Here is a 22505-nt window from a genome sequence, read left to right as displayed (position 1 = left end):
GTCATGGGATTTTTTTCTTTAAGGATTTGATTTGTTTATTTGACAGAGAGAAAGAAAGAGAATGCACAAGCAGGGGGAGAGGCAGGCAGAGGGAGAGGGAGAAGTAGGCTCCCACTGAACAGAGAGGCTGACATGGGGTTCAATCCCAGGACCCTGGGATCATGACCTGAGCAGAATGCAGATGCTCAACCCACTGAGCCACCAAGGGCTCCCTGCCTCATAAAGTTATTTATAAGCTGCCCTTTCTGCCTAGAATATTCTTCCTCCACCTTTCTGCCCTCCCCGAGGGCATTCAAATAGGGTTTCCTCTTCCAGATACCTCCCCAGCCTCCTTTGGCACCTGGGCAAAGTCGGCTCCTCCCTCTATGGCTCTCCCATAGCCCTCTGTATGTGTCTCTAACGCATCAGCAACCACACTGGAGTGTAATGAATTGTGTATGTGTCTGTTTCTCCCCTCCACGGTGCCAGGCAAATCAGGGGTTCTCAACAAATATTTGTTGTATGGGTGGATGGACAGACAAATTAACTGGAGGAGGGCTTTCTAATGAGAGACCAGTGGGAGATCTGGTAAGATGGGTCTAGATTTTGAGGGGCCTTTTTCCCCCTAGTTTTATTGAAAAATAATTGACATACATCACTGTGTAAGTGGAAGGCATGCAGCTGGGTGGTCTGATTCACAGATACTGTGAAATGATTATCACAGTAGGTGGGCTCAGAGAACATCCATTTTTCATAGATACAATAAAAAGAAAAGAAAAAAGGAAAAAATTCTCCTTGTGATAAGAACTCCTAGGATTTACTCTCTTTTAAAAATTGTAATTCACTGATATATTCATTTCAGGTGTACAGTACGGCACTTCCATAGTTCTATGCATTACTTTGTGCTCATTGTGATGAGGGTTTTTGTTGTTGTTGTTGTTGGGTTGTTTTTTTTGGGGGGGGTCTCTTTTCTCCTTTGCTTGTTTGTTTTATTTCTTAAATTTCACATTTCTTAAATTTCACATGATTTTCACATCACAGCTGGTGTTTTGTTTTTCCCCGACTGGCTTATTTTGCTTAGCATTATACTCTCTAGATCCATCCACATTGCTGCAAATGGCAAGATCCCATTCTTCTTTGTGGCTGAGTGATATTCCATTGTGTGTGTGTGTATGTGTGTGGGCGCACACACACGTATATGTCACCTCTTCTTTATCCATTCATGTATTGCTGGACACTTGGGCTGCTTCTATAATTTAGCTATTGTAAGTAGTGCTGCTATAAACACAAGGGGTGCAGAGATCTTTTCAAATTTGTGTTTTCATATTCTTTGGGTAAATACCCAAGAGTGGAATTACTGGATCCTGGTAATTCTATTTTTAAGTTTTTAGAGAAACTTCGTAGTGTTTTCCACAGTGGCTGTACCAGTGTGCCTTCCCACCAACCGTGCACGAGCGTTCCTTTTTCTCCGCGGGATGTACTCTCCTAACAACTTTCCTATATATCATAAAGCAGTGTTGTGAAGGCCTTTTTAAAAGCTAAGACAAAGGTAGAGGTAAAGAAAGAGAGAAAGAGAGAAGGAAGGAAAGCAGGAAGGAAGGGAGGAAGGGAAAGAGGGAAGGAAGGAGGGACGTGTTTGAGTAGGTTAAGGGAAAACACTGGAGTTGGATGTTTTTTGTTTTTTCTTTAGATGATCCAGAAAATAAAACCCATCCATAATCTCACTTCTCAGAGATACCCACTATTAACATTATTTGTGTTTCCCCAGCAGTTTTCCTATGCATATAAATATGGTGGCAAATTTCCCTATAATTTATGTTCCCACTATTCATGTACAAGAGTGTCCAAAACTCCAGTCAAGCAAGAAATATTTATTGTATGCTTAGGAATTGCTGTGTAATGGGGAGCAAAACATTGTCCCTGCCTTTCACAGATTTTGCTGTATAGTGGATAAAATAGCATCTAAAATTATAAATTGTTCAGTAAATGACTAAAATGTGCCAAGATTCATCTCCATCATTGTCATATGTTTTCAATGGACATTATATGATGAAACCAGTGTTTCAAATGACTAAGTTGGCACCAGGAGAGATTGAGAAGGAGAGATGTTAATAAGGGACCTGGGTGTGAGTGATGGCAGTGAGAATACAGAAAAGACAGTGAAACCAAGAAATACTTTGAAGCAATACTTCTTCTTTTTTTTTTTTTTTTAAGATTTATTTATTTGACAGAGAGAGAGACAGCCAGAGAGGGAACACAAGCAAGGGGAGTGCAAGAGGGAGAAGCAGGCTTCCCGCTGAGCAGGGAGTCTGAGGTGGGGACTCGGCTCCATCCCAGAACCCTGGGATCATGACCTGAGCCAAAGACAGATGCTTAATGACTGAGCCAACCAGGGGCCCCGAATCAAAATTTCTTAATGTAGGCACTACAGATCTATTTTGGGATACAAAGATAAATTTTAGGATTGTTGAGTCCTCAAATTTAGATAGTATATATAGTTTATTTATGTATTTTTCTATGGACAGTAAGACTGGTCGGTCTTCCTAACCTCTCTGCAGAGGCACTATACATAGTAATGTGTACTGCATTGGATTTAGAAAATCTAGGCTCAAACACTGTCTCTACCACCACAACTTTTGGAACTTTAGACATGTTACTTAAACTTCTGGAGAGAGCAAAGCAATAAAACAATAATAATGTGAAATTTTTTTCACCCCATTAACTTTATTTTATAAGGGTCTACTACCTAAAGGATAAAAATCCTCACTGTAAAGAAAGAACAGCCAATGCTTGATGTCCGATTGATAATGAGGGAGGAGAAAGAAGTAGAAGAAAGGGGATTCCAAGGTTTCTGGTATGGGAGATGAAATAAATGAAGATTTATTGCAGGAGCATGAAGGACTCTGAGCATATGTTCCTATAGGGGTACAGTCCCTCTGCATTGCATAGTTTTTAGAATACAAGAAGGGGGTACATTATAGATTTGCTATAAAAAATTTAGAGTTTGGATCACTTTGCTGATTATCAAAAATGTTGACTCATTTTAATCGAATACTAAAAGCCAATGTTGGCAGAGTCGGGGGGGGGGTGTTGGGGGAGGGGAGAAAGCTGAGTGGAGAGTGGGTTGGCAAGAAGACTTCCCAGGACCTTCAGATTTGGAGCATCTACAAGTAGGCACTATTCACATAGCTACTGGTAAAATTATTATGTTCTTGGTTGGGAGTCAGGGTTGGACCTTAAGACACTGTTTACAGATAATAATATACACATTGCCATAGAGACATCTTGACAAGGGCCCAGTTGTCAAAGGTCGTACCACTTAAAAATGCGTATCTCATTGTTAGACCACACCATCCGTATACACTGGGAGTTAATATATTTATCATATTGTATTTTTCCTTTTTCCTTTTATCATCCTGAGAAAAATTTAAGCTATAGAATCTTGTTATCTGACCACTAAAATTATTTTTGTTATATTTTCTTCATTAATAGTTGCATAAATCTTTTCTTATGAATAATAGTTACATTGCATTGTTTTTCTGTTTTATAATCTTCTTTTGGCTAAAAATTTTTTTAATGCAGAAATCACAAAAAATGGAAATGACTTGGGTCTTTCTTGTCTTCTATGCAACCGTAGATCTACAAAACACTGTGATAAATGTGGTGGAGGAAAGGGTCTATAGGGAGGAAGCACAGCATTTTCAAAAGACCCCAAGAGAATTTCTGCACCAGTCATACTTTGAAAGTTGTAAACAAGTGCCCTTCGTAATACCCATCCTCCATGCAACCCCTCGACCTGCCTATCTCCCCTCCAGCAACCATCAGTGTGTCCTCTACAGTTAAGAGTCTGTATTATGGTTTACCTCTCTCTCTCTCTTTTTAGCCTCACGTTCATCTACTTTGTTTCTTAGATTCTGTATATGAATGAAATCATATGGTAATTGTCTTTCTCTGATTGACTTACTTTGCTTAGCATTATACACTCTAGCTCCATCCACATCTTTTTTTTTTTTTTTAAGATTTTATTTATTTATTTGACAGAGAGAGAGATCACAACTAGACAGAGAGGCAGGCAGAGAGAGAGGGAGCAGCAGGCTCCCTGCCGAGCAGAGAGTCAGATGCGGGGCTCAATCCCAGGACCCTGAGATCATGACCTGAGCTGAAGGCAGAGGCTTATTCCACTGAGCCACCCAGGCACCCCTCCATCCACATCTTTGCACATGGCAAGATTTCATTCCTTTTGATGGATGAGTAATATTCAATACACATATTCAACACATCTTTTTCTTTCATTCATCAGTTGTTGGAAATTTGGGGTCTTCCCATAATTTGGCTTCTGTTGACAATGCTGCTATAAACATCAGGGAGCATGTGTCCCTTCAAACCAGTATTTTGGTATCCTTTGGGTAAATACCTAGCAGTGCAATTGCTGGATCATAGGGTAGTTTTATTTTTAACTTTTTAAGGAACCTGTGTACTGTTCTCCAGAGTGGCTGCACCCGTTTGCATTCCCACCAACAAAAACAACAATAACAAAAAATGCACGCTATTCCTATTTACCACTCAGTAGAAGTTTAAATGTCTTCAAAAAGACAGGCCACAAGTGCTTTTTGAGAATCTATTATTTATTTGCCTAGGAGTCTGGGGAAATAAAAAGAAACTAAAATATATAGTTTTGTGTTAAGCTCCCAATCTGGCTGTGGCATCAAGATTTATGTTTAGGAAATATTTAAGAAACAAATATAGATAAATGTCCTTGTCAGTCCCTCAGGATGCTATTCTACTGATTCTACTGGTTCTTTCCCTCCGTGGTCAGAGAAAGCAGTTTGTAATAATGTTTAATTATTTAAAGACCAAACTATATCTTCCAGGCTTATGATGCTAAGTGCATCTCATTTTCATGCAAAAATGGGACCTTTCTGAACAATGCGTATGGTGGTAAGTGCCAGCCACTTACCATGTTTATCATCTCTTTAGAAGAAAAGATAATTTTTTGCATTTAAATATATCAGGATTGGGGCATGTGACCCTGTTACCTAGCCAAAATGGATTGACCCGGAAATCAGAGTCAAAAGTAATTGTTAAGAGCTGAACATAGTCACAATAGGTAAATATTTAATGAGCACTTACTGTGAGTCAAACACTAGGCTGAGGTCTTCATTTGTTTTATTCAATCTTAAAATTGTTCTATGAGGTGGTCAGAATATTATTAGATGCATCTTGATAACAGACACCCTGACAGGACTGAAAAAATTCTCAATAATAATTCAACTTTAAACACATGCCCATGACCAGCTCATGCCCCCAGAGAATCTTAGTAATTGGTCAATGTCACAAGCTAGAAAGTGGAGTTGCTGGGGCTTGAACCCAGGATCTTTCTGTCTGCCTAACTCCAGAGTCTTACTCTGTTTTTTTTGTTTGTTTGTTTTGTTTGTTTGTTTGTTTAAAGTAAGCTCTATTCCCCAAGTCGGGCTTGAACTCATAACCCCAAGATTAAGAGTTGCTTAAAGAGCCCTTACTCTTAACCCATAGCCTGTGTGGTCATCTCATTGTGCTTAATGAGGGTTTTCTGTATGGCTACAACTCAGTCAAATCCTCTCTTCCTGGAGGGTGTGTTGAAGGTGACACTTACAGTTAGAAAGTGTGGAAGCAAAAGAAATAGAAAAGAGGTAAAGATAGAGAGCACAGGCTTAGGAGAATGGGCGTTGTCAGGAACCAGAAAGAGTGAGATGATAACTATGTCACTATAGCTCAGAAATGCCAGACACGCTAAATGACCCTGAAAGACATTCAGCATCCCAGCTCTCGTTAGGCCTGATCATGTGACATTTCCTCAAAGAAGTCACCTGAGGTCATCTTTGGCCCTAGCTCCCTGAGCAAACCCTAAGTAACACAGAAATGATCTTTTGCTTGGGCAAGAATCAGGTTCCTGATTTCTATGAAGAAATCGTCATAGAAGAAAGTTAATCCTGACAACATTACTCACACCTGAAACACACGGAGTACTCTCTAATTAATGACATAGATGACCTACTCTTCAAGAGAATTTAGGAGTTAATTTGACTATAAATTGACACTTGCTAAAAGCTGACTTGAAGCACTTTCTGAGGCTGAGTCTGAGAGACTTGTGAGTTTTCCAGACCTTCAGCTTCTCAAAATTCTCTCCCAGCATTAAATTAGGCCACTGTTGAGTGAAGATTTAGTGTTATAGGTTTTGCTCCAATGAAGAGAGGCATGTACGGAGCATCATTTAAAATAATAAATTACTTTTGTTTCACTGGGAAGAAAAATTCATTTTTCCAAGTGAACAACATATGCTTCCTTTAATTACAAAGAGAATTTTAATAACATTAGGTTTTCTGCCATTTCTTAGCTGCCAGGAAACTCACAGCCCCAGGATAATGTGCAAGGCTCTCATTAATCGATCTTATATACCTGGGACCATTTATATACCTGGTGTTTCCAGTACATTTTGTTCTCATATTTTAAAAATGACCTATTTTTATTATAAGTTATCTCCAAACATTTTTGAAAGTGTTAAGTTGAGCCATCTGAAGTTGCCAATAGTCAATCATTTTGAATCTATAAAAGGAGCAAATCCAGATGGTTCAACTTGTAAATCAGAAGTAAATACAAGATGTATGTGTGTGAGGAAAAGTTCCAAAGGGCACATGGCAAAAATTTAACTGTGAAATCCTACAGTGAGTCTGTATATGTTTTTTTAAAAAAAATTTCTTTATTTATTTGAAAGAGAGCATGAGGGGGAGGGAAAAAGGAGAGGGAGATAAAATTCCAAGCAGACTCCCTGCTGAGCATGGAGCCCTACTCAGGGCTCGATCCCACCACCCTGAGATCATGACCTGAGCTGAAATCAAGGGTCGGATGCTTAACCAGCTGAGTCACCCAGGCACCCCTGCATATGCTTCTTATTTTCTTCTTCCTGCTATTTGTATTTTCTAAATTTTTTATTGCTTTTGCTTCATTCACCAACACTGTTGCTTCTTCCTTTTTGCTTCTGTCGCAGATTGTGCCTTATTACTCTGTAGCTATCACCCTGGACTTATTATCTTGTATTTATTATCCACACCTATACTTATTACCCGCACTTGATACATTGTACTTACTGCATTGAACTTATGACCCTGTACTGCACCTTCAAAAACAAAAACCAACCAAACAAAAATTCTATGTGTCTCTTCTGTGAATTTCTTGAGAGCAAATACTGTATCTTATTTATTTTCATATTCACTGTACTTGCCTCATAGGAGGGACTCAACAAATGTTTGTCTAATTGAATGAATAAGTATATTCATGTCAGCCTTAACCAAATTAGAACATAATTCATACATAACATTTCAAGTAATTGATTTTTCTAAAAATAACTGAATAAAGCTTTATAATTACTTTTCTATATTTTACATCTTCTCTTCTATTAATGTGTTAACCTTTGGATGACATACATTCTTTTATTATATTCAGGTGACATTTACATTTCTTTTCAGTTTATTTTAACCTGGCAGTAGCTTTTAGTATTGCATGACTACAGCTCTAAGATCATACTTGGATGTTTTCCAGATTTCTTAAATTGAACTGGGGCTATGTTCAAAGTATGTCCTTGACTTTTGTCCTTTTTGCTTGGAATCGTTTCTTTTGATGAACCCAGTATCTATCTTTGCTCTACAGCAGATAACCTTGAGGGCATTTGACTCAGAGCTTTCCTCTGTGTTTTACATCAGTCAGTCTGTGTAGGGTTTATGGCATCTCTTTAAGAATGACCAGTTTCAGATCATAATGACGCCCTGAGCCTAAAATGTATAAACAGCTCTATGTTTCTATGAACAGGGAGGCAGTAAGCTGTGACAAAAGCCAATGCTCCTCAAAATTCAACGTACATACACAACACTGGGGATCTTGTTAAAATATGGATTTTGATTCAGTTGGTCTGGACCAGGGCGTAAGTTTCTACGTCCTAGCAAGGTGCTGCTGGTGCTAAGGGCTTGGGCCCAGTGTGTGAGTAGGCAGATGATGGGCCCTCTTGTATAGCCCTGGGTATCCTTAAATGCTCCAGTTGGAGCCTGGAGAGGGTTCATCTCTAGGAAATGTAGAAGTTCCATGGGCGGGTGGCATTGTATCTGAAGCACGCCCCCAAGTTAGTTCAAGTTTTTGTTGCTTCTCCATCCCCCTTTATCCTTCCAGATGCCCTCTGCAAGGTATGTCATGGAAGCTCAGTGTTCTCACCGTGGCATTCCACTTGAGTTTAGCCTTTCCCTATGCTCTGAATTGTCCTGTTATGCATCCAATGAATTCAAGTTCCCATTTGAAACTAATTTAAGGAACACATGCTCAAGAATGTGTCAATAGACAACACAGTTCAACGTGGTAATTTCAATTTGAAAACACAAGTCTTTGGTTTGCATATTTGCTCTGCTATTAACTGGCTAGGGATCTTGACAAATCATATTTTGCCCTCAAAGAAGTCCACACCCTAATCCCTGGAACCTGTGCATGTTACTTTGTCTGGAAAAGAAACTTTGCAGATGTGATTACATTCAGATCTTGAGTTGGGGATATTGTCCTGGATCATCTAGGTTTGCCCAGGGTGATCAGAGGAATCCTTACAAGAGGGAGGTAGGAAATGTCCACAACAGCCAAAATATGGAAAGAACTCAGATGTCCACAGACAGATGGATGGATAAAGAAGATGTGGTACATATATACAATGGAATACTACTGAGCCATCAAAAAAATGAAACCTTACCATGTGCAGTAATGTGGATGGAACTAGAGGGTACTATGCTAAGCGAAATAAGTCAGTCTGAGAAAGACAAATACCATATGATTTCACTCATATATGGAATTTAAGAGACAAACACAGGGTTAAAGGGGAAGGAAGGGGAAAATAAAATAAGACAAAATCAGAGAGGGAGACAAACCATAAGAACCTCTTAATTATAGAAAACAAACTGAGGGTTGCTGGAGGCAGTGGGGTGAGGGGATGGGGTAACTGGGTGATGGGCATTAAGAAGGGCACGTGATATAATGAGGACTGGGTATTTTACGCAAGTGATGAATCACTGAGCTCTACCTCTGAAGCTAATAATACATTACATGTTAATTAACTGAATTTAAATAAAATTAAATTAAATTTTAAAAAGAGGGAGACAGGAAGATAAAGCAATGTGGAGACAGAAGGAGAGACTGTAGTGATGCAGGCATGAGCCAAGGCAGTCTCTAGAAGCTGGAAGAGGCAAGAAGCAGACTCTCTTTTGGAGCCTCCAGAAGGAACCAAGCCTGCTGACACCTTGATTTTAGTCCAGTAAAACAGATTTTAGATTCCTGGCTTCCAGAATCATGAGAGAACAAATGGTATGGTTTTAAGCCAAGCCACTAGGTATGGGGTAATTTCTTAAAGAAGCATTAGAAAATTATTTCTAATATATGACTAACGATAACAAGACTAATAGAAGCTTTGATGCTAGCTTTATATATATGGAAGTGTTTTGAAAACTCTGAAGCTATGGATCTCAGACCTTAGTGGATAAAGGAATCATTTGAGAGCTTATTAAAATTGAGATTTTTTAGGGAGCCTGGCTGCGTCAATTGGTAGGGCATGTGACTCTTGATCTCAGGGTTGTAGGTTCGAGCCCCAGTGGGTATAGAGATAACTTGTAAAAAAAAAAAAAATCTTGAAAAAAATAAAATAAGAAAGCGACTGATTTCTGTACATTGATTTTGTGTCCTGCCACATTACTGAATTGCTATGGACTCTGAGAAACAAACTGAGGGTTTTGGAGGGAAGGAGAGTTGGGGGTTGAGTGATCCTGGTGGTGGGTATTAAGGATGGCATGTATTGCACTGGGTGTGGGGCATAAGCAAGGAATTTTGGAACACTGAAAAAAAATTAATTTAATTTAATTTGAATTAATAAAATAAAATAGAGATTTTTTTTTCTTCCCTAGGGATTCTGATATGATACGCTTGGGGTTAGCGCATGAATCTGCATTTCCAACAATCACCTGAAACTTTCTCATTTAGGTAGTCCCTGGACCACGCCTGCAGGCATTGTTCTTATGTGTGAATATTGATTAAAATCCAAGCCTCCCACCACACACGCGCCAAAAAAAAAAAAAAAAAAAAAAAAATCCAAGCCCCCTGGTGGACAAGTGGGGTAGATCTTGGGGGGAGTGGGGGAGGAAGAAGGCAAAGCTCTAAATCACCTGACAGAGTCTCCCACAAATGAGCATATCTTTGTAAGGTGCACTCAGATGGGGTTGGTATGTATCATGTCAGCAACAGCATCTATAAAAACAATGATCTTCTGTCCAGTGGCGGGATGTGGCAGCAGCTTATACGGGTACAGGCTCCTGGTCATGGTTCTCCCATGCCATAAGGCACGACCCTGGGGCAGCTGTCTGTCCTTCAGATTCAGAGCATATCGCTACCTCCATGTTCAGAACAACTGAACCAAATGCTCTTATCTATAAAAGTAATGATCAGAGGACAAACACATTAAAAAAAAAATAAAACATAGCCGAGGTCTTATTTTGTGTTAGGCCCTGAGTTTCCGTTCTAAAGAAACACACAGTGGGCTGGGCCATAGACAGGGAACCATCCCAGGGGCATGCGCAGAGGGTCCAAAAGACTAGAAGAATCTGCCAACAGAGGACTGAGAAGAGCCAACACTTAAAATGTTGTTAATAACTTTAAAGTGCTAGACCAATGGCTTTTACTTTTCCCTAATTATGCCTGTCTTTCAGAGTGTTACATGAACCCAGAGGGGACACCTAATTCAACTTGGGTGATGGTTAATTTTTATGTGTCAACGTGACTGAATCACAGGGTGCCCAGATATTTGGTCAAACGTTACTTGGGGCTATTTCTGTGAGGGTGTTTTTGGATGAACTTAACAGTTCAGTTGATAGACTGAATAAAGTGGATTGCTTTCCCTAACGTGGATGGGCCCCAACCAGTCAAGCCTAAAGAGAACCAAAAGGTTGACCTTTCCCAGAATAAGAAGGAATTCCTCCTGCTTGGCTGCCTTTGAACTGGATATTGATTTTCTTCTTGTCTTCTGGCTCAAACTGCACCATCGACTCATCTTGGGTCTTGAGCCTGCTAACCTTCAGACTAAAACTGCCATCGGCTCTTGTGGCTCAGCCCTCTTGACTGCAGATCTTAGGGCTCACCAGCCTCATTAATTGCATGAACCAATCCCTTATAATAAATCTCTCTCTCTGTGTCTCTCTTACACACATACACCCTGTTGGTTTCGTGTCTCTGGAGAACTCTAATGCAGATTGAGTACCAGGGAAGGCTTCACAGAGGAGCTCACTTCTCAGAGAGGTGTTGACATCATTTCTAAATATTCTACTTTATACACTATAAATTCCTTTGTCATTCATCCATTAATTTCAACCAACACTTAGGGTTTGGATGAATTCTGTGAGTGCTCATGGCACACCAGGCACTTTGCTAGGCACAAAGGTGGGGTCTAAGCATAAGACATCGGCTCTGATCTTCCAGTGAGAAAGTCAGGCTTGAAGGCAAAGCACTGCCGAGCAATATTGTACGTACAGATGATCTTCTGAAAGTGGCAGTCCCATTCTTACAAAATAAAAACAGGCTATCCAGCTAGGATTGCCAGCTAAAATATTGCATGGAATATTCAATTATTGGTTGCTTATCTGAAATTCAGATTTACCTGGGCATCCTGTATTTTTAATTGCTTGATGTGGCAATCCTTTCTTGTTCTCCCTCTATATCCAGACGGTATAGACCTAAGGAAGACAAGGGCCACCTTGGACTCAGAAGGGAAGATGCCCTTCTCTTCTCTTTTAGAGTATTTCTTCCACCCTGGCCAGCCTCCATCCCCTTGGGACTTCCACTGCAGACATTGCATACTGGCTGACAGCAAATCCCCCATATCTCATTCCAGAAATGGTGTAAGCAATCCCTACTGGGACACAGGGGAATGCCTTTGACTCTGCCTCTGGGGAGAGAAGGGGGCCCACATGGCCTGAAGCTAATTCTGCTTTCCCCAAAGGCCCTCCCACCTGGATTTGCTGCTCCAGGTACTTTATGCTAGTTAAAGCCAGAGCCAGGTTGGGAAAGAGGCAAGCACTCCTGAGTGCTCTTAGAGACAGGACTAAGTGGAGGCTGAAAGCAGGGAATTTGGAATGAGCCTGCATCTGAATCGTCATTTACTTGCTCTATAAACTTGGATGTGTGGCTTAATCTTCCTAAGCCTCTATTTCTTCAAGGATAACATGAGGAAGATCATTTTTCTGTGAGGATTAAGTAAAATGCTGTACATCAGCATAGTGCTTGATATCCAGGGATATGTGCTCAGCACATGGTGGTCATTACTAATGCTTCTGAGTCTCTTTTACACCTAGCTTATTACTGGTTTTTGTGTTTCGAATATGTTGTTGTAAACATTTTTGTGCGTTTTAATTAATTAATTAATTAATTAATTAATTTGGGGAGAGAGAGAGAGAATCCTAAGCAGGATCCACACCCAGTGCAGAGCCTGATGCAGGGGTGGATCCTATGACACTGAGATCATGCCCTGAGCCTAAACTAAGAGTCCAAGGCTTTCCCATCCAGCCCCTGGAATTTATTTATTTATTTATTTATTTATTTTAGTTTTGAATGTGTGTCTTGGAACAAGTTCCTAGGAGTAGTATTATTAGGCCAAAGACCATCAGAGGCACAGAGCACAGATGCAGAGCATATACTCTGAAGCCAGAGAAGCTAGGATCTTCTTCCTGGCTACTCTTCTTCCTGGTTATACAATTTTGGGCAGATTCCTTCACTTCTGTATGCTGTGGTGTTATGGAATTTAAATCAGTATTAGTTTTTACGGTGAATGTATGATTGGTCTCTGTACCTATTGGCAGGTTACCTTCTAACTATAATAGTTTGATTATGATAGTAACTATCTTCCCATTAGACTAAGAGCAAATCATATTCCCCTTTGCATCTACTATTTTTTTAAAGTGTTTTTACATTTCTCTGCTTTCTTTTACTTTAATCTTTTTTTTTTCATCATATCTGTCTTCTATTATGAAATTTTGCTTCAAGCTTCAGAAGTTATGTTCCATTTGCATCTAAATGACTCTAACTTGGTACTTTAGGAAGTAAATGGGGAAGATATTTTGGGAACAGGAAGCCTTTTTAGTGCCCTTTATTTAGCACCAGCAATGAGAAATTTGAGGCCAATAGCAGGAAACAGGGACTCTGAGAACCACAGTAAGATTGACTTTGAATCTGAGGTAGAATTCTTCATATAGTAATGGGATAGTTGAAAAGTGGAAACAACATCAGATCCAGAATCAGAACATCTTTTTGTTAACAATATGATCTTCGGCAGGTGGCTAGAATATCTCTTGATTTAGTTCATTTTCAGACAGCCTTTTAAAATTTAGCCTACCAACTTATACGCTTTTATTAAGTTAAAGACCCTATAAAAAAGACACTTAAAAGAGATAAGAGGGGTGTTTTTGTAATTTGGGTGATATGGTCAAAAAGGAATAAACAGAAATAAAACTGGGACACCAAGGTGGCTCAGTCGGTTAAACGTCTACCTTTGGCTCAGGTCATGATCTCAGGTTCCTGGGATGGGGTCCCACATTGGGCTCCCTGCTCTGTGGGAAGCCTGTTTGTCACTCTCCCTCTGCTCCTCCCCAGCCCCTGCTCATGTGCTTGCACACTCTCTCTGGGTGTCTCAAATAACTAAAATCTTAGGGAAAAAAAAAAGAAAGAAATGGGACTAACTACCAAATGGCACATATTTTTACTCTTGGCTCTAAGATACACTGTCTGCATGGATAGGCAACCTTATTTTTGAGATGAGTGGAAATATACCTCCCGATTTCTCCAGGACAATTTTCCTATACCAAGGTATTAGAGAAATAAGCAAGCCTGTGTCTCAGGGTATGTCCTGAACAAGGGATGTGGAAAGAAGACTGCTGAGCTCTACAGGAGCTCTCTCCTTCCACACCGCCCCAGCTACTGCCCACTGTATTGAGGGGGCTTTCCACTGGTCCCATCTCTGCAACGTCAGGCATGGTTCTACTCATTGGTTCTCATTGGTTTATTTTCTCCTCACACCCAACCGAAGAGCAAAGATCTAATTTTTATGAGCTCCCAATTTTTATTTGGCAGGAAGACAAGGTGAATGAAGCACACCATTTTCCTGGCTGCCTTCAGCTAGCTGGATCTTTATACAGAGTTTTAAGCCCAAACATGCTTGTTGTCAGAATGCAGAATGTCGGAATGCACGATAGCATGCATTTTATTCCTCTTTCCAGGGGTAATGAACAAAGTAATGTCAGGCAGGGGAAAATTCCTAAACAGACACCAACATCTGTTTTACCTTTCCTCACTCTCTAGGGTTAGATAATCACAAATGAAATTTAAAGAATATTCCGTACGGCAGGTTTGTCAGCTTCTCTCAATCTCAATCTTTGTTTGTCAAATAGGAATAATAAGAATGCCTATCCCTATCCCAGAACTGTTGTAAGTGTTAAGAAAGAAAATGCAGGAGTGCCTGGGTGGCTCAGTCAATTAAAGTTCTGCCCTCGGCTCAGGTCATGATCCCTGGGTCCTGAGATCGGTCTCTCTGCTCAGCGGGGAGCCCGCTTCTCCCTTTCCCTCTGCCTGCTGTTCCCCTTGTTTGTGCTCTCTCTCTCTCTGTCAAATAAATAAATAAAGTCTTAAAAAAAGGAAGATAATGAAACATTGTTTCATAAGCCACTAAAATCTAAAACCAAAATCTAAACCATAATTCCACTCATTACTAACGGAAACAATAAAAGTGGCAAACATTCGGTAACATACTAAGGATGGTAAGGATCAGAAAATATTGAGGATAATTTTTCTGTTTATTTTTATATTTGGAGTTTATAGATTTGCTTGTGGTTTACTGTATGATCAATTTCCGTCAATACTCCTATGAACACATGAAAAGGAAAGGTACGAAATTCCCATTTTCTTAGGCATAAAATTCTACATATATTTATTAAATACCTCATTAGTTAAATTATTTATTTTCTCTGTATTAAGATTTTTCAAACTGGCAATCTATGGATGAGCTTCAGGAGAGCTGTACTTTTTTTTTTTTTTTTTTAATAGAGGGAAGGTTCATAGTTTTTTCATGTTCTCAAAGGGATCTGTGACTCCCCTGCTCTATAAAAAAAAATCTGCTCTATACCCTACTTGATCTGTGGAGGACTAAGAAAGGAAAGTTAAGCTACTAAATATAACTTAATAGAATTATTAAAAACTATCCTCAAACAAAAATTATAGTTATTTTGTTAACGTACAGGATTCCTGAGAAATTGTCATGTTGATATTTACTATATTGCTAAATGGCCTTTGTCAAGTTTATTAGGGGCCTTGGAATGAGACTCACAAAAAGTCTGGGCTTCTATAGGATGGCAGACAAAGGCCAACTCCCTTAATCAAAATTTATCAAATCCAGAACAAGCTGGTCACATATATTCCGTTTTCCTTGAGTTTTGCACTGGGTCTCTTGCAATGTCCTCTGATGAATTCTAAGTCTTTTTCCTGAATACTTCTCCTCAGTTGATTTTCTGAGGAGACAGTCCCACTTTGGAAAGCTAATCATGCCTTAAGGTGACTCAGTTCAAAGTCACATACTTCCTCAAGTGAGGCAAGGAAATAAATGCATCAATTTCTAGGATGAAAATGACAACCACTTAAAAACCGACAGCCAAATTACAGACGTATTTGGAACAGGAACTATCTGCTGGCAAACAAGTCATGTATTTTGACACGATGGCCATGAAGAAATTAAAGTCCACCTTAAGAGAAAAACTGAAGAGGCATTCAAATGAATAGGGAGGATTGAAGCTATAACCTATGCTCCTACAAAAGTCCCTATGCCTAATCCTCAGAAGTATTAGAAATTTGCAGGACTGACTTACCCATTAGGCTCACAGTATTATGATACCATGCACAAATGGTCTATGATGCTTTCAGGGCTCAGTGAGATATCCTAACTGCAATTTCTTTTAAAATCAGGGGAAAATGGTAATAATAATAATGATATACAATCATGAATCCAGCCGAAATTATGTTTGCCTTTAACCAATGCAGTCATAAAATATATTATATAATTTTTTTTATGGGAGAGGGACCCATGAAGGCAAAAGTGTCCACCTCTCATGGAAGTCATAATGGGGTCATGGAAATTATTGTTTACTCATGTGGTTCCTGGTCAGTATGTGAGCAGATGCCTTGTGAAGTTTGCCTTCATGTGTGTTTATGCATGGTTCTAAAGCACTGTTTAGAATAGATTATATTCTCTTAGAAGAAGAGGGATTGAGGCTACAGAGCCTCATCATGTCTGTGTATCTTTCTTTCTGTTTGCTTCACTCTGGCTCTTTCTAACCAGGAACTTCTTTTACTTGCTTATCTCATGACCCAATAGTCTCTAGCCTCAACTAAGCATCAGATTTGCCACTGATGTTGGTTTTCTGTGGATCAGAATTCAAATTCTCTGCTGGAGTTTCCTCTAGTCAAGTGTTCAACACAGATGAAATTAGCTGTAACTGATCTTTCCCCTCTTGTTCCCCCCACCACATACACATACACACACACTCCTGCATGCCCTGCAGAACTTGTCATAGGTATGGTTAGCCCTTCTGGAGGCTCCATTGGGTGGTTAATGAAATGTCTTCTACTATATAGTTTTAATATGGCTCAATGACACTCAAGAAGAAAACTATCACAGGACGATGAGCCTGGCAGTAAGTAGTGGTCTAATTCTAATTACATTATTATAATTTTTCATGTTCTTGATTGTCATTTTTGCCACATATTCAACACATGGGAAACAGAAGGGTCCTCTCCAGGAAATGTCATTTGCAGAGACTGTCCAGTCTAGGCAGGTCTCAGTGAAGGGCCACATTGCATAATCAGGCAGGACTCCTGCCTTGAGATTAAGCCATTCTCTGAAGATGAACGATACCCCGCTGAGTCTCTTTTTTGCTGGATAAGTGACCTATCTGAGTTAAGTATCCACATCACATACACTTCCTGTCACTTTGGGATTATAATAAGCCTCCTTCATTAATGATTCTGTATTAGGAACATCTGAGTAGATGTGACTTTAATAGCAAGTTGAATTTTATTTAATTATCACAGTGTCACACACCTTTCTACATTTGTAGAATTTTAATACTCAACAAGCACCATATTGTTTCACTATAAAGAGGTATGATTGGTGCATAGCAATTTGGTATGACCAAGGCATATACTGTCTATCTCAAGAATGAGATGAGCCCTGAGAAAGAAAAAAACTTTTATCTGTCGTATTTCCCATTTAGATGTGTCACTCCTATTTAAAATTGAAGAACAGGAAAGATTAGGTCCTTTTTGATCAGAAGAAAGCTTTGAGTAAAAAAAGACTGATCAATGACAGTTGTTTTTCTTTTAATATTATCTTACTAATAGAGAAATAGGAAAAAATCTGTCATGGGCATTGTATCAGCCAGGATTCAGTTTTGAAGAACAGAATCTATTCAGCAAGTTTAAGAGAAAGGGATGTATTAAAGGCTATTTTATGGTTTATTGTGCCATTGGGAAGCAAAGAATTGCCTCCCAGATTGAACTTGCAGGAACGACTCCCAAAACAACTGTAGATCTGGGGCAGGGGAGCAGCTGCTTCTGCAGTGGTCAAGAGGCTGCAGATTCAGAAAGCTAAAATCCTAGCTACCTGCTCCTGGATATCCTGCCTCTCTGCCCACGACATTCTCCACACCAACCAAGCGGTGTGACATCTTGTCTCTCGTCCCATGTGGCTTTAGTTCTAAATTAAAGTTTCATTTGACTATACTTGATTTGTGAAGCTGTACCTGCAAGGAAGACTGAGAACTGTAGCTTTTAGCTTTCTGGCCTCTGCATGGTAAAAAGCATCCAGAACCGAGGCCAATGAGCCAACTTGAGTATTTATTCTGGGTCCATAACTGGGTATTACTGAAAACTCGAGTAACTTTGCAGGTGAAAATCAGATATGGTCATCTTTTGGGTTTATTTTTTTCCTCCTTCAGGACTGGAATTGTATTATTTGTAATCTTTGGTTCATGATACACTCACATCAGTGATCTACATTTGGATCCCAAAGTACTTAATAATATAATAAACATCATAGACCTACTGACCACTAGCGTAAAAGCTAGGTCCATGACAACAACCTACAACTAATCAAGCATCTCTTGACATTCCCCTATCCTAGGAAACCATCAGCCTGCATTTCATGTTTTATTGCATTTATATGTATTCTTATAAAACAACTTTACAAAATTTTCTTAGACTTTTCTATACTGCTATAAAAATGGGATCATACCCTATGTAATCCTTTGGTTCTTCCTTTTTTATGAAATGTTCTGTTGACAAATTTATCCATATTTTTGCATTTCACTATAGTTCCTTTCAACTGTATTCTGTTGCTGATTGTGACAATAATTCATCAAATAAATATACACCCATTTTTCTTTTAATAGATATTTGGGCTGCTTCAGAGTTTGGACACAGTGAATAATGATGCATAAACATTCTTTCAAATGTAGAATTTCTTTGGGGGTGTTTACCAAAGATAGAATTACTGGATCATGGGGATTTTTAAGTTTGGGTTGCACTTGTGTATGTTAAAGGTCATCAAAAATGTTTAATTTCAGCCAAGTCTGGCTTAAAAGTAGTAAACTAGCATTATCATCACAAGAATATAAAATATAGGACTTAGAGGTTTACCATTTGGAGAACAAGGGATTATCTTTGGCATTTTGTACCTGCTTCTCTGCTGACATACCTCTTCCCTAGGAAACCAACACACCTTTCCCATTCTCAGTTGAGAGTGTCAACTAGTGGAATCCCTTGATACTCAACAATCATCCTTCTCTGACCACAGCCTCAGGACCATGATCTCTCTAACATTTGGCCAAAAACCCTTCCTGTCACACTATACTCCTTTAGATTTTGAAACACATAGCTATTCTGCCACATTAAAAAAAAATCTCAGGGTTCCTACTGCATCCGCAGGAAATTGATAAGGACAAAGAGTGTCCATTAAAGCCAGCTTGATTTAGTGTAACATAATCATCAGACTGTGAGTAGATATTTGATTTACAGCAGGCTGCCTAAGCTATAGAGAGAACCCTTAAATTTCACATCTGTCATGAGATGGGTTCCCCTGAAAAGAGACTTTAAGATTTATGTGCACGTGCTTTATGGGGAGGACTCTCAGTTACAACAGCTGTCAGGGAATGAGGAAAGCTGGATTAAACAAAAGGAGAAGTTGAATCATAATACAGTTGTAACAGAGCCTTCAGCTGATTCTCTGGGAAGCTCTGATGCTGAGATGACCCTTCAGAGATGTCGTGTTTGAGCAAGAGACCTACGGCCTTTGTTCCTCATGTAGACTAGGATCCAGTCTACCCCCTAGGAAGAGGGCATGATATTGAGTGAGACAGCTCCCTTTGAGCAAAAATGATTCCTGGGGAAGGCTTCCTGGCCACTGGGGGATCTGGGTAGCATATAACAACACTCTCACAAGTCCATCTCTTCTTCTACGTGAATCCACTTGCTTCTCATAAACTCATGCCATCATTAAGTTGTTGGGACAACAACTTAAGGTTTCTTGTTTCTTGGAGAAACTAACAAGATGAAAATTAGTAGGCTAAACTTGAAGACCCGCAGCTACAAATGGTTATAAGGTTGCAAATAACCCTCCTCTACTCCTCATTCTAAATTCCTCACAACCTAGCTAGCACCTCTGCTGGTCTAGGTGGATGACCTAGTGGAGTGATTCAGACTCTTATTCCTGTGGGGTCAACATACAATTCTTAGATCATGGCTGCTATTAGAATGACAAGAGACACTGTAGTGGTTCACCTGGATGCTGAACATATTCTTTCTTGTTCCTGTTGTATAACAATAACCATCTCTCTTCCTAATGATAAGGGTCAATTACCCTTGGCAGGCTGGTGACTCCTTTCCTTGCCTACTGGTCTTGGCAAAAGCCCAAAGAGATTAGATGACGGCCATAACTTAAAGTTCAATGGGACCCTTAATTTTCCCTTAATGGAAATATTCTACATCTGGGAATCAGAAGTTCTAGATCTGTAGAACCTAGGGTTATAAAAATAGAAGCATTAATTTTTCAATCAGAGGGTTATGATAAGTGGGACTACTACTTTCATTCCTTAGTTCCTTGACCCATGTAGCCTACATACTAGGGACAGAGTACCTTATAATGATCATTGGTTTAGGGTATATAATGGGTCCTAACGGATGTATCTCATATTCATAAAGCTTCATTTCAAGTCTGGTGCCTTAATTATGTCTTTAAAGACTGGTTCCATTGCTCTATCAGGCTAATGTCTTCTCAGTGGTGCAATATAAAATAGGATCAATGGCTCCCATGGTATGAATCCCTTTGCTGCAGTGGGTCCCTTGGTCAATTGCAACTTTATGTGGGATCCCATGCCAATAGATCAGTAATTCCATGAGCCTTCTGATAGTGCTGGACGAAGTCATATGAGCAGGAAAGAAAAGCTCATTGTCAGAAATATGTAAATTCCAGTCAAGATGAAGTGCCAGGGTCAAAGAGGTCCCATGTAATTATTTTGCCTTCAAATGGAAGGTTAGTCTCTTCTAAGAAAGATTTAATATTGAGAGCCCAATCCTAGCCTCTGTTGCTGGTAGGTTAGACATTTCACAGCAACAGTATTGGTCTTAGAGAGGGGGAAACCCATGTTCTGGGACCTTATTCCTCGAAAGCATAGCTTCTCTGATCATGTGCCCATTGTACCAGTGCTGGACTGGCCAAGTCATTCTGCCTCCTTGGTGGTTTAGTGCCTCTTCTGTGGTGAAGACTCTGCAGTGTGAATTAACATATCATACAAAGGTCTTCACACTCTGTGCTCACTCCATAAGGTATATACATGCCTCTTTCCCACTTCTTCTGGACTGTGACCTTCTAATTTCCCTCTTTCCTATGTGTCTCACTAACCAATCAAGACATTTGCCATAACCCATGAGAATGTGTGATGTGTATATCCTGATATTAAATGTACACATACACATTTAATATCGGGATAATACACTTCTCTTTCTATACAAAGTATATGACCAGGTACACTTACTGAAACTTCACTCTTAGGGAAGATTTCCCTTCACTACTATCTTTTATGGTCATTCTTGATTTGGGCTGCAGTGCAGTGACAATCTAATTTCAGCTTTATCCATATACTGGGCTTGCTCATCCATGAACCAAGCTTATCCTATTTATTTTTTCATCGACAGGTCATAATAGACCCATGTTGGTGTGAGCTAAAGGAGAGGCACCAGTGCAATAGTGATGAATGACATGGGAGTCTGAGTGATCTGATTCTTCAGTTTACTTGCACCCTTTGGCTCTGTTAATGCTGGTCCCGGATGTGTCACTTCTGTCTTTTGGAGAATTATTTCTGGAGCTGCCAGAATTCATGACTTGGCAAGACTGGTGGAATCCTACTCATGATAGACAGTTTTGGTCACATGATAAGCTACATCTTAGGCTCTATGGCAGCTTTTTCAAATAATGTATTGTTCTTTGCTGAGGATGGCATGCCTTGCTCGAGAACCCTGGTGCTCATTGTTGTGATTTTCCTACTGAGGTTTGTCATGAACTTCATATGGGCTCCCTGTGACCAGATACATCAAACACTGTGTATCTGTCATGTTGTGTGGCTCAAATTTCAGGGCTGTTTGTTTCACAGACTGAACTGCTGCAAAGCCATTTCCTGCTCTAGTCCTCACTCAGAGCTGGCTGTCTTCCATATCTGTTGATGAATAGGTCAGAGTAATAGTGTCAAGTTTGGAAGTTGTTGCCTTCAGAATCTGAGAAGGCCTTCTGGATGTTGTGATTCTTTTGTAATGGCGGGAGGCACAAGTAATAATGTGTGCTTCACCTGAGAGGGGATGTGCCACCATGGCCCACCCCACTGGACTCCTAAAAACTTAACTGAGGGCGCCTGAGTGGCTCAGTGGGTTAATCCGCTGCCTTTGGCTCAGGTCATGATCCCAGGGTCCTGGGATCGAGTCCCACATCGGGCTCTCTGCTTCGGCGGGGAGCCTGCTTCCCCCTCTCTCTCTGCCTGCCTTTCTGCCTACTAGTGCTCTCTGCCTGTCAAATAAATAAATAAATTAAAAAAAAAAAAACTTAACTGATATGAGTCTTTAAATCTCTGAAAAGTTCATCTCTACTCCCTGATGAAAATACTTCTGTCCAAGTCTTCCAAAGTTTCTGATGTACCACTCCTTGCTCATCTGGTTCAATAAACATAATTATCATAAATGTGGTAAAGTAATACAAGGTACTATGAAAAGTCTATATTGTCTGGATCCATTCAGACTATATTATGACGATAGATGGTAGAGTTAACATAGTCCTGTGGCGAGAGTGTATACAGTTATCTATCCCACTTGAATTTCAATTGATTGCCTTTCATGATGGAGGT

Source organism: Mustela nigripes, chromosome 1 (assembly GCF_022355385.1).
Source record: "Mustela nigripes isolate SB6536 chromosome 1, MUSNIG.SB6536, whole genome shotgun sequence".
Lineage (NCBI taxonomy): Eukaryota > Metazoa > Chordata > Mammalia > Carnivora > Mustelidae > Mustela > Mustela nigripes.
Note: the sequence above shows the minus strand (reverse complement) of the source record.